Raw genomic sequence first — 13,369 nt, forward strand, 5'->3', positions numbered from 1 at the left:
CTTAGGAACATACTCCACAGAGCGTGGGACATTTCAGAATGCCACAGGCCTTACCACAACTTTTTTTTTTTTAAAACAATTTTTAGGCACAAAAGATAGTAGGAAAGATGGCTAGGAGACAACTCCGCGTAGCCCCAAGACGCGGACGACAACGATACGTGTTTTCAAAAAGTAAAACTCATTTCTCCCACCCTGAGCTGGATACAGGTGACCACAAAATCTTTTTTTCTAACCATAAATCTTAAAAAAGATGTTTCTACATTTTTTTCTCCTGAGAGCAAAGGGCCCAAGTATTCCTTCTGCTACCACTAACAGGGACTAAGCCAAACAGAGAACCTGAGAGTTTCCTATATCTCCCTAAGGAGTGCCTTGTTCCAGGGGCAGAACTAGATGGGAAAGTTCTCCCGACGGGAGCGTGAGAGGACCAAACGGGACTACGTTCTCCAGAATGCATTGCTCTTCCTGGAGCGCCGTAAATGAGGGAGGAACTCGCGCTACTTTTGCGACAGGAATGGGCGGAGGGGGAGGACTACACATCCCAGGATGCAAAGCGCCAGAACTCTAGTTAGAGCCTGGCTTGCTTGAAGCTTTCTCGTAACCGGCGTTCCCCGCCAAAGAGACGCGGGGGAGGAGGGGAATGTTTAAGACTGGGAATCCCCATGGTCTACCGGACACTTGACAGTTCGAAAGAGAAGGGGAGTATTGGAAGGCTGTTTTTCACTCTTAAGTCAGAGTAGTTCCCGCGCAAGGTGGAGAGGGCTTAAGGGCCCCTTCCTTTATTTATTGTTTCTCAGAGGCATTGCCAGACCCCCATTGGTCGAGGACCTCGAGGGCAGGTGGGAAGTCCGTGAAACCCCAAATCGAAGTTATCTGCTTCTCCCCATTGGCCCTCGCCTCGAGCGCAGGCGCGAGGCCGCCGACTCCGTCCCCGGGGACCGGTGAACGGCAATTGGCCAAAGCCCGCGAAGTAGGAGTCTGGATTGGTAGTTGCTAGCAGGAGCCTGGTTTCTTCCTTGACTTCTGCAAGTGATAGTGTGTGATTGGTTTAAATCCGCGGGCACCTGTCGGTGATTGGGCGGGAGCCACAGGCGGGGTGCGATCATTGGCTGGTGCTGGGTCCGTCCCTCCTCGGGCGGGCAGCAAATGGTGAAATGGGAACGGGGAGGGGAAAGGCCGCGACGTGAGCGCGCGACCTCCGGCGCCATTTTGTAGAGAAACAAGCGGAGTTAACCGAAGAGGGGGGTCTAGGAGAGCCGGAGTCGGGGACCCAGGAGTTTCCTGTGTCCAGCGCCGCCGGAGCCGCTCGAGGTGTGGTGGGCTGGGGTCGGGTGCCGAGCCCGGCGGGCGGTGTCAGCTACGGAGCGCGGGTGCTGGTGCGGGAAGGAACGGGGGTGGTCCCGGGGCCATTGGGAGCGTTTCCCGAGGCTCCGAGGCGTGAGGGGCGGTCGGGACGGGGAAGTGGCGAGGCGAGAGAGGGCGGACTCTCTCCCCGCGGCGCGCGGAGTCTTCGGCCTCTGAAGGGAAGAGGGCTTGGAGAGAGCTCTTCGAAGCCGACGGCAGAGCGCGGAATGAGACCCGGGCTTGGCCCCCCTTGCCCGGGCCTGGCGGCTCTGAGGCGGCGTTGGCGGCACCTGGGGCGGCTGGGCCCTGGCTTCGCGCGGACTGCACCCTTCGCAGACCCCACGAGCTCCTCAACTGCCGGGCGGGTGCTGCGGGCAGCGGCCCCGCAGGCCTAGCTCCGGGCGGGGGTGGGGGCAGGTGCCCGTGTTCGGAGTAGTTGCCGACTGCGGGCTCCTCTCGGGGGACCCGGGGTTGCCAGCCCCCTCCCGCGCCCCCAGCACGTTGTCAAGCCCCGGGTGTTTCGGGCGTCCGCCGGTGGGAGGGGCGGGCGGGAGCGAGCACTTCCTCATTACTTCTCGCCACAGGTTTTGTTCCACTCGCGCGCCCGGGCGCTCACTCTGTCTCCAAAGTCGGCCCCCACCCGCCTGGCCCAGTGTCTGTTCTGTAGTAGCGGTGCTCCTGGCCCAGGAGAAGTGCCCTCCTAGTGAGCCGAGTTTTCCGGAGGCCTCAGAGAGATACTACGGGTCTCGAGGGGGTTACGTAAGGCCAAAAGCACAAATGTTCTTTTTCAATCCCACCCCCCTCTGCAGATTTCACCCAACCGGGTTCCCACAGATGAGTACCCTTCCTGGGATTAAACTTTAATGCTTGATGTCTGTGGGTTTGGAGATGTGTTTAAAATAAACTTTGAGCAGGAAGCTTTTCCCATTCAAGTCACTCAAACATCGCATATTTTAGGACTCTGAAAAGTAATTTTTCCCTGAAAGTATTAACTCTTAGTCTCCCTTCTTATTTCTCTGTAATTCCATTGCCTTGGGGAGTTTTAACAGTTAATAACTGAGTGAGTATAGTTGATTACTTTTTGCGGAGAAAATTCTGAGTGTTTGCCTCGTGCCAGTCCGTTTGATGGGAGTAGGGATACACGGATGGAAAAATGATTGGACAAATACAAAATCAGGAAGTAGGTCAAAAAGATTAAGAACAAACTTGTTTGCATAGAATTATTTGGGTTTAATATCCTCAGGTTGTCATATCTATTAGATTGGCAGTGTAGTATTTTAACTCTTAATGATATATGGTAACAGTTTAAATTATCCTGTTTTAGGACATTCCAAATTGTTACCTTGTCTAAGGAGAAAATGAACTGATGATACATAATGTAGTAGGCATCTAGTTGTGCTTTGAAATGGTTGCATAATAATAAAACTTGTTTGGAGAGTTGGTCCCTTTTCAATAAATGAAGGGTCCCAATTCCTTCCGTGGAAACAAGGCAGAGATTTGACCAATAACAGCATCTTATCCTTTCTTGCCTAAGATTGTAATCTTGGCAGTTTTAAGGCACCCTTTTCTGGCATTATTGTGGAACAGAACTGAAATGCTTTTGGTTCCTAACTCAAATGGATCTCTGGCTTAGCCAGAGAGAAATATAGTCTCTTAGATTTTTGCTGGGGTTTTAAGTACTGGTCTCTTTAATATGGATCTTGTCAGGCTAAGTACTGTAATGTCCTCCTAACTTTGGGTTAAGTCATTTAAAAAAAAAAAAACAAACTCGGAGGACAGAAGAGGAAATGCTTATTTCTTGACAACATGCTTAAAGACTAATAATCAAGTTATCCTTGAATGTTGCTTTTTCCAAGTGTGCTTTTGGTTAGATCCTGATCGAGTTATCAGAAGTTTCTTTTTAACCAACTTACGTTTATGAATTTATGAACTTGAGTCTTTATTTCATTCTACCGTATAACAAATCTTTATTACTCAATACTATGGAAGAGAATTTGTCTACAGTAATTTAAATTGGGTGCCCAGATATTTCAAGACACTTATTTTTGGTAAGATGTTTATGATTCTTGAATTAACAAATTTAGTACCAGTCATAAACTTGGTGTGTTTTTTGTTTTTGGTAAGAGAACAAAACTAACTTTCAAGTCATTTAAAAAATACTGGTCGAAGCATTTCTTAACTGGCCCTCTGTCCAAACTGAACTTCCTGCTGGGAAGTTTCAAAATGGCATCCTACTGAGTCTTATTTTAAGACCTTATATAAAGAAAGATCCTGCAGTTCTTTTTCTATTTGCTCACAATTTTTAAGAAGCATATTTCAAAGCATTTAAAATGGGCTCAAAACCTTTGCATCCTTTATGTACACAATAGTTAATTTTAAGGTACTTTTCATTCATGTATTTGCAAGAATGTAGCAAAGCAAATAAAGCATTCGTTGAAAAACTCGTTTGAGAAGTCAGTAGAGGTGTAGACTTAATTTGAAATCCTGTGTTAAGATTTGAAGGAAATGCAGCCTTTGGGAGTATGGAGTATAGGTTTGAGAAATGCATTTCTGAAAAAAAAAATGCATTTCTGCCTCTAGGCTAGACTAGAATGTTGAATGAGATGTTAAAGTGTCTGCAGTGAGGTGTAGGTTTTGTTGTTGTGGGTTTTTTTGTTTTTGTTTTACGGTGTTGGACTTAATTATATGAAATGTAAAGTGAAAGCATTATTTTGAAAGATACCATTTTATTGCTCTTAAGCTTCATATTAAGAGCTCAACACTTCCCCTTTTAGATAATTAGTTTGAAAGTTTGTCACCTTGGATTTCGAGCTCAGGTTTGAAATGCAGCGTTACTGTTAATTTTTTTGTGGACTCAGAATAGTTCCTTCTTTGTTTCAGACCCTGTGTTTTTTGCATTAGCTTTCTAACTGATCTCCAGTGTCTTTTGTTTATTGGATTTATTACATGAATAATACATTAAAATGTTGTAAATATAAATGATTCCAGGAATACAGTTAGTTCTTTATGTTAATGACAAATTGTCTACTGTCATTGGTTTGAATCTAGGCATTCTGTACTCAAGTTTTTCAGTACCTTGACCTATCACTGTGTAAGTATTGATCCCTCTGTACTCATAGCAACATGTTACTAACTTAGGGTGTTGCACAGTGGTTCCCAAATGCATTTTTGCCCCTTTTATCTGGAGTGTCATCATATGTATCTACCAAAACATTACCATTCCAATTCATATTCACATGTACTGTCTATAATCTTTTCCCTGATTTCCCTAAGCAAAATTAATTTCTTCCTTCCTCTTGGCTAGTTTCACTTACTTGTGCCATATATTGACTGGTAAGTTTTCTATCCTACTTTGTAGTAGGTGGAGTCTCTCATCCTCCAAACACATACGGTTGTCCTGAGTTGTAATTGAATAATGCTTCCATTTGTTACACTTGGGTAGATTTATAGAACATGGTGTTCTTGGAAAACCATACACCCTTGTTTTTGTTCTTTGAGGGTACAGGCTGTTTCTCTTCAAGCTATATATACTTAATTCTGTTGACGTCTTTTAGAAAGTTAAACTTTGAAATCTAGTCATACAGAATTAATGGTATGTTTAGAAAATTGAAGCACAGGAAATTGAAGTGACTTCCTTAGATTAGTGTTAGACCAGGTTTTCCTACTCTAGCCTACTGTTGGTTCTGTCTTGCCATACTACTAACATACAAGGAAAACTTTTTGATCATTCATCAAAAAGGTGAGGATAATCTATGATCAATTACTTATTTTTGGAGGACAAGATACAAGATTTGAGTTTTTCATCTCTTCGGTGTGAAAAATATGAAACTCAAGTATGACAGAAAGATAGTCGTTTCTCTTACAGTTATTGAAAGTGGTCATTACTGAACATCAGTGTAATAAATTTGCATTTCTTTTGAGGCCTTCAAAGGATGAGCAGCTTAAAAAAAATTTTTTTTACACTTAAATTTTGCAATGTTCTTCACTGTAAATTGAATTGTGACAGATATTTGAGTAAGTTTCCTCTTGGTGTAGTTAGAGTTTTAAGGTATAGCTCTAAGAAGAGTTCTCTTCTTTTTTTAGCAGTCTTAAATATATATGGCATAGCTTTGTAATTTTGCACATGTTACTGGGAAGATGCTTCTGAATATTTGGTTGATTTCAGATCAAGAATTGATGATTTTCTGATTTTGGAGTAAGCATACTTTTTGAGCTCTTTTCACTTTTTATAAATGTTATTTGCTAACACTAACAGTTGTTTAAAGTATGCTGATGTATGGATTGTATTCTTTTAAAAGTGTGAAGAGACTTTGCTGGTGGTCCAGTGATTGAGACTTTACGCTTCTACTTCAGGGAGTGCTGGTTCAGTCTCTGGTTGGAAAACTAAGATCCCATGTGCTGCATGGCCATAAAAGAAATAAAATTGCGAAGCTATCCACACAAGGCTATTATATGTTTTTAAAGTTAGTACTAAGGTTCCATTGCCTTGAGTAAAATTGGCATATTTGAAGTGACATAGTTATGAAGTAAGTCAACTCTTGATCCATTTGTTTTTATTCTTGGCAGAGCTTTCATTTCAAACCAATTTATTACCTGTCGACTCTAATGCCCTTGAATATTTCCTTATTCCTTGCGAGGTGGGTTCTAAGAAAAAGTTTTACACTAAACCTTTCTAAGCCTGGAAATACATAATTTGGGGATGTCCACAATTTGAATTATTCGTGCTGGTGCTCTTTATTCTTTAGGTAATGAAGAGATATGTATACCATGTATAAATAGTCACTATTATGGCATGAGTATTTTAGGAATAATCCTCTTCCCTTTTCAAACAGTTATGCTAGAGGTTACAAAAGTTGAGGTTGTCTGTCCAAAGGTAAAATGTAAAAATTCCTTGAAAGTATTTTATTTTGATTTTGTCTTCCCCAGTCAGTAAGCCCTCAAGGACTTTGGCAACCACAAAATGTTGGTATGATAAGTTGCTTTAATATATTAACCTAGTTTTGGGATATGTGTATAGCTTTTTAGAGTTCTTCTGTGTTTGGGTTTCAGTCACTGATTCTCTTAATGTGCTGTTATCTACTTTGCTTTCTACCCTTGGCTCCCCTATTGTTTATTCTCATCATCTAGAGTGATTCTTATATTTTTAAAACTAAGATCGTGTCTTCTGTTCAAACTGTTCATTGATTCTCCATTTGTCTTTAGTAAAAGCCAAAAAAAGTCCTTTTATCATTAGCCCTGCCCTGTACCTTCTCATATATTCCACCTTCCCCGGACAACTTACTCTCTCCCTCACTAAGTTTACTTCAGGTACACTTGACTTCCCTGTCTTTCTTTTCACACATGCTTCCTCTCAGAGGAAGCCTTTGCATTAACTGACAGTCTCTCTGCCTGGAACATTCTTCTCTCAGATGTGTTCATGGCTGACTAAACCCTTCAACTCCTTAAAATCTGCTTAAATAACTGCTTTCTCCATAAGACTAACTGACCACCCTACTTTAAAATTTGGGCACCCTGTACTTCCTTCCAACTTGATTCACTTTACTTTGCTATTTTTTCATAGTATGTAGTGTCTTATTTAAAATATGTTTGATAATTGTTTATGATTTTTGTTTCTCTCCCACAGTGGGAATGCAGGGATATATGACTGTTCACTGATGTACTTCAAATACCCAACACATAAACTGTTTCTTGGATAAGTTTTGAAACTGTTGCTTGGATAAGTTTTGGTAGCCACTTCACATCAGCTATATACTATTTCCTACCACTTGGTGGATATGAGTTGTGCTTGACTTTATGTTAACTTTGTGGATAGCCAAACTTGAGGCGTTCACATTCTAGGGCCCATCCTTCAGAAAGTTGATGCAAAAGCTGTTTTTTGAACAAGGGCACTATTGATGATTGGGCAGAATAGTATATTGGTGGTGCTGTTCTCCTTTGCAAGATTTCTGTTGCATCTCTACTTCACACTGAATTCCAATGACTCACGTTTCAAAATGCTTTTGGAGACAATATTGCCTCCTAGTTTATTCCAGTGAATACCCTTTTGGGGTTCAGATTTGTTGTCAGGGTTATTTTGCTTACTTTCTATTCATATATTGTTGGGATAAGTCACAGGTTTACTTAACATTATTTTAATTTTAGACTGGCATATGTGAAACACTACATATGGAAAAGAAATACCATATTCCACTGATTCTAAAACATTTTTTAACATTTTAACACCTCTGGAATTGAGATGTATCATGTCAGAAGAAATACTGCCAAATAAACTTTGTAAGTGATAACATAAAATAATGATGTTATCACAATTGAAGACAAACCAACCTGGAATGAGATTATGGAAAATTATCTCAACCTTTGATGGGTGATGAAGGTGGAAGAAATGCAAAATTTTAATACATTTTGTTTCCTGTTAAGTCTAGTCAAATTGTATTTTAGAAACCTAGAAGTGGAATACTGGTTTTGGACTTAGCAGGGTTATGGAAATTTTTTGATGCCCTCAAAGCTAGTTGTTTGGTTGGGAGTGGAGGCGAAGAAGAGATAGGAAGCAAACCCAAGGTATGTCCTCAGGAACTGATGAAAAGGATAATACCCGTGAAACAATAGTGAGCAGTGTGATTAAGTTTTAACAGTATACAGCATGCATACTGAAGGGAAGGGGAGATGGGTCAGCACTTCAATCTGTAGACCATCTGATGTGTTTGGAAGGTTTTGGAGGGGCTGGGACTTGGGCCGGGTCCTGGTCTTATTACCTAATGGTTTTGTCCTCTTTATGGAGGAGTCCTGTTGACCACTAACGTCCCTCTCTTGGAGGTCATTAGTGATCTCCTAGTAATTCTGATAATTTACAATAATTTCTTTTTAATACTACCAAATATATGTCATAAAATCTCTTCCCCCTGGTTTTCATAGACTATTATTGATGTGTTAGTTATCAGTTGCTGCAGAATGAGTTTAGAAATAGCTAAACTCCCAAGTTTATCTATTTAAAAAAAAAATCTCAGAGGCACAGCCTGGCTAGATGCTTCTGATAAAAAGTGTTCTCACAGAGTTGCAGTGCAGGTATCCACAGGCCATAATCATCTCATGTCTGAAGGATAGTAAGAAGGGTCTGAAGGGTACAATCTTACTCATGTAGCAGTTGTCAGATCTCAGATCCTTGCTGGCTGTTGTTTAGGAGATAGCAGTTCCTCGCCATATTGCCCTCTCCACAGGGTTACTCACAACACAACAGCTTGCTGCTTTCTCTCAGAGCACAGGTTTAGAGAGGTAAACAAAGCTGAAGTCAGTCTTCATGTAACTTAATCTTGGAGGTGACTTTCTAGTCTCTTATTTTGAAGTCACACTTAAGGTCCAGCCAACACTTAAGGGAGCAGATTACTTAAAGATGTAAATATTAGGCAGAAAATATTGGGGTTATTTTAGAGGCTGCCTGCCACAGTGGACAGATTCTTCCTGGGAGCTCTCTTAGGGATGTTATCTGTTGCTAAGTTTTAGTTATTATCATTAAGTAGAGAACTCTGCTTGGTTTCTGATGTTAATAACTCAAGTTTCTTCCACCTCTCTGTCCACTCTTCCCTTTTTGAGTTCCCCTCTTTTTTTCCTTATTGAAGTATAGTTGAGTTATAGTGTTAGTTTCAGGTGTACAACCTAGTGATTCAGCATTTTTATAGGTTATACTGTACGTAAAGTTATTTAAAATATTGGCAATATTTCCTGTGCTATACAGTATATCTGCATACTAGCTTGTACCTCTTAATCCCCTGCCCCTATCTTGCCCCTCCTCCCATTCTTCTCCCCCATTTAACTGCTACTTTGTTCTATCTTTGAATCTGTTTTTGTTTTCTTATATTCTTTCCTTTTTCCCCATATTGCACAAGTGGTAACATAACAGCATTTGTCTTTGATTTCAGGAGCCATAATACCCTCTAGGTCCATCCACATTGTTGCAAATGGCAGAATTTCATTTTTTTAAATGGCTGAATAACAGTCCATTTTATATATGTTTATATATGTCTATTATGTATGTGTGTGTGTGTCCATATGTATGTAAATGGACACATCTTCTATATCTGTTCCTCTGTTGATGGACACTTAGGTTGCTTTGATGTCTTGGCTATTGTAAATAATGCTGCAGTGTGCGTTGGGGTATATGTTTCTTTTCAAATTAGGATTTTAATTTTCATTTGATACATACCTGGGAGTGAAATTGCTGGATCATATGTAGTTCTGTTTTTTAGTTTTTGAGTTTTTTTTTTTTAACCTTTCCATAAGTTCTAAGCTTCCTTAGGACTCTCTGTAGGCCGGTCTAATGCTTATTTCTGTAATTCTCCTATGCTATCATCTGTATGTTGATGATTCTGAGATCTGTTATTTGCATCCTACACTTGCTGTGCTCCTGGCTGTAACTCCAACTGTCCAGTGGATTTCATCTGTATGCCTTACTTCAGACATTCCTCATTATCTTTCTTGCCCTTCACACTTTCTTCCTCAGTTGTTTCGTGTTAGGAGTAAGTGGAACTCGGGTGCTTAGTCTAGAAAGGTGAATATTTGATTCCTCCTCTTTCTTCACTTCTTTCCTTATTCTCCACAGTTAGAGTCCTTGCAGTTCCCTCTTGAATGCATTCACTTCTTTTTCTCACTGGTAGCCTTAATTTCTCTGACTTCTCAGTTTTTCACATTGTCAAAAGTAACTTTTAATTTCACCCAATCATGTTTGTTAGTAGGCAGAGCAAGCTAACATTGTAACTAACAACCCAAGATATTAGTGGCTTAGCAGGGTAGACATTTGAAACTTTGATTGAGAGTGTTCATTTAGGTTGCCTTCTGTGTAGTACTAATTGAAGAACCCAGGCTCCTCCCATCTTATGATGCCACCTTCCTCTAGGTGCTGGGAGTTCTGTTCATTCACCTGGCAGTTGGTAAAAGAATCAGAGGATCATGCATATGAGGTTTTATGGACTGGCTCTGGAAGTGGCTGATAATCATTTTTGGCCTATATTTCATTGGGTAGAGCTTAGTCTGTTTGCCACACTTGTGCAGGAGCCTGAAAAATAAATCTAGCTATTGAGCCAGGAAGAGAAAACAGATTTGGTGAGCATTTAACCAGAATCTGTCACTTCCTTCTTCCCTAAAACATGTCTAAGCCAATCCAAATAGCTTCCAGAATTGTCTTTATGGTAAAATGTAAAATTCTGAAATGGATTCTGCACATTCTAGAGAAGAGACCCACAGATTGAGTCCACTACCTTCAGAAGGCGTTTCTTCTTGACTAGTAACAGAATGAATGTGTTGGGATGTGGGTGTCCAGTAATTCAGTAGAAGGACTCACAGGACTCGGCATATGGCTCTACTCAGGGCTGTGATTTATTACAGCAGAAGGATACAAAGCAGAATCAGAAAAGCAAACATGCTGAAAGGTCCACCTGCCAATGCAGGTTATGCAGATTTGATCCCTGGACCAGGAATATTCCCTGGAGAAGGAAATGGTGACCCATTCCAGTATTCTTTCCTGAGAAATCCCATGGACAGAGGAGCCTGCCGGCGTACAGTCCTTGGGGTTGGAAAAGAGTTGGACACAACTTAGTGACTAAACAACAGCCAAAGAAAACTCAGGCTTGTTCTCCCGTGCTTGAGCCTCTCCCAGTGGGAGTCACACAGGACTCACTTAATTCCTCCAGCACTTGTGACAACACATGTGTATGAAATGTTGCCTGGCAGGGAAGCTCATAGAGACTCAGTGCCTCGGCTGGTCATGAAGGCACCTTCTGCCTACCACATAGAAAAATTCCAGATTCCCAGAGGGAACACAGCTGTTCAGCATAAGCCACATTTTTGGGTACAGTTTAGGCACAGTGAGCCTTGTTCTAGGAGTGGGAATTTTCTCAAAATCCAAGTACTGACAACAGCCAAGAGCCAACCTGGCAAGTCTTCCTAAGGAGAAGCAGTCTCAGGCCTTCTCTGTTAAATTAACTCTTTCTGCACAGGGAATAAGGTTCAGACCTCTGTAGATAGGGATTTTTGTATAGAGAATCTTGAAATATGCAAAAAACTTTTATTGACCTTAAATTTTGTTTTTGAAAATTATTCTTTTATCAGTGGGCAAAAAGGTTAATTCCCATCTTAGCTTCTTTCATCTAACTTTTCACGTATGGTTACTGTTTGTATTATACTAGATAGTCTGCATATAAGGACATATACACACATATAGCTTACTTTTATCCCCTAATATTTCCAGTCTTTCTAAACTCTGATTGCATCCAGGAAATTAAAAGATGCTTACTCCTTGGAAGGAAAGTTATGACCAACCTAGATAGCATATTAAAAAGCAGAGACATTACTTTGCCAACCAGAGTCCATCTAGTCAAGGCTATGGTTTTTCCCGTGGTCATGTATGGATAGGAGAGTTGGACTGTGAAGAAAGCTGATCGCCGAAGAATTGATGCTTTTGAACTGTGGTGCTGGAGAAGACTCTTGAGAGTCCCTTGGACTGCGAGGAGATCCAACCAGTCCATTTTAGAGGAGATCAATCCTGGGTGTTCCTTGGAAGGACTGATGCTAAAGCTGAAACTCCAATACTTTGGCCACCTCATGCGACGAGTTGACTCACTGGAAAAGAGTCTGATGCTGGGAAGGATTGGGGGTGGGAGGAGACGGGGACGACAGAGAATGAGATGGCTGGATGGCATCACCGACTCTGTGGACATGAGTTTGAGTGAACTCCGGGAGTTGGTGATGGACAGGGAGGCCTGGCGTGCTGTGATTCATGGGGTCGCAAAGAGTCGGACGTGACTGAGTGACTGAACTGAACTGAATATTCCATTTTTTTATTTGCTTAACCAGTGCCCTTTTGGTGGATACCCAGGCAGTTCTCAGTAAGTTTTTTAAAGAGTTGGTCATTTCCTGGATGAAAAAGGAATCAATTAAAAGACAAAGTGCAGAGATGGGGGCTTAGGGGCCTAAAGCTCTCTCTCTTTTTTAATATGATGTATTATTTATCTGAAATTCAAATTTAGTTATCTATCCTATTTTTTTTTCTTTTTGGCCACACTGTGTGGCATATGCTGAAGCTCTTATTATTCACTACTTTTTGTAAGACTGGCAATACTTATATCAGGAAATGGCATTAAAACAATTAGATTCTTTAAAATACTTATTTGTAAGTTATAATACAAGTTGTGTTTTTTAAATCCTGTGTCTCCTGCCCTATTATTACCATGTCTTCATAATTCTTCTACTTAGTAGCTGCAAGTTCAGCTATTTCTCTTTAAAGTTGGGATAATGTCTTCCTCAACAAGTTACCAGGTTTAAATAAACTGACATAGTTGACCTTTGAACAGTGTGAGAGTTGCGCACCAACCCCATTGCAATAAAAAACTCATGGGCAGCTTTACAGTTGGCTCTTTTTACCTGTAGATTCAACCAACTTTGGATGTGGTACTATAGTATGTATTTATTGAACAGAAATCCATATATAAGAGGACCCTCTCAATTCAAACCCTTGTTTAAGAGTCAGCTGTAGGTAAAATGCTTAGAATAATTCTAGTATTAAAGTACTTGTTGTGATTATGCTTCTGTAAATTATCCTATTATGTACACAGTAATTATAACTAGAATTTTGATAAGTGAGTCAACATTTTGGATGAATGACTTGGAGCTGTACACAGTAAATCTAGAGTCCCTGCCTACTGGAGAAATATTAAACATCAGAGTATATATTTTAAGTTAGGGTGGGTTCGATCCCTGGGTCGGGAAGATCCCCTGCAGAAGGAAATGGCAGCTCCAGTATTCTTGCTGAGAAAATCCATTGCACAGAAGAGCCTGGCAGGCTACAGTGCATGGGATCGAAAAAGTTGGACTCAACTTAGCGACTGAACAGCAACAATAAGGGTTTAGTTGGTCATGAAGTGAGCTCTCTTAAGGAAACCAAAGTGAAAAGTGGCAAAGTTAGTATTGGTTGCTTCTGGATGCTAGAGTAGATACTTACTCTGATTTATATGGGCCATAGGACTTTACAGCTTTGTCCAGT

General features: G+C 40.9%; 1 protein-coding gene across 6 annotated transcripts in view; it reads left to right on the forward strand.

Moving 5' to 3' along the window:
• The first annotated feature begins 1,154 nt into the window (after nt 1–1,154).
• Nucleotides 1,155–13,369, forward strand: part of CNOT1 (CCR4-NOT transcription complex subunit 1) — an 83,587-nt gene continuing 71,372 nt past the window's right edge. For all 6 annotated transcript variants that reach the window (XM_055412630.2, XM_055412633.2, XM_055412632.2 and 3 more), the window contains exon 1: nt 1,155–1,308. The gene's annotated coding sequence lies outside the window, so the exon portion shown is untranslated. The remainder of the gene's footprint in view (nt 1,309–13,369) is intronic.

The sequence above is a fragment of the Moschus berezovskii genome, chromosome 22 (assembly GCF_049115385.1).
Source record: "Moschus berezovskii isolate FMDL1 chromosome 22, NW_MosBer_1.0, whole genome shotgun sequence".
In the NCBI taxonomy this organism is placed as follows: domain Eukaryota; kingdom Metazoa; phylum Chordata; class Mammalia; order Artiodactyla; family Moschidae; genus Moschus; species Moschus berezovskii.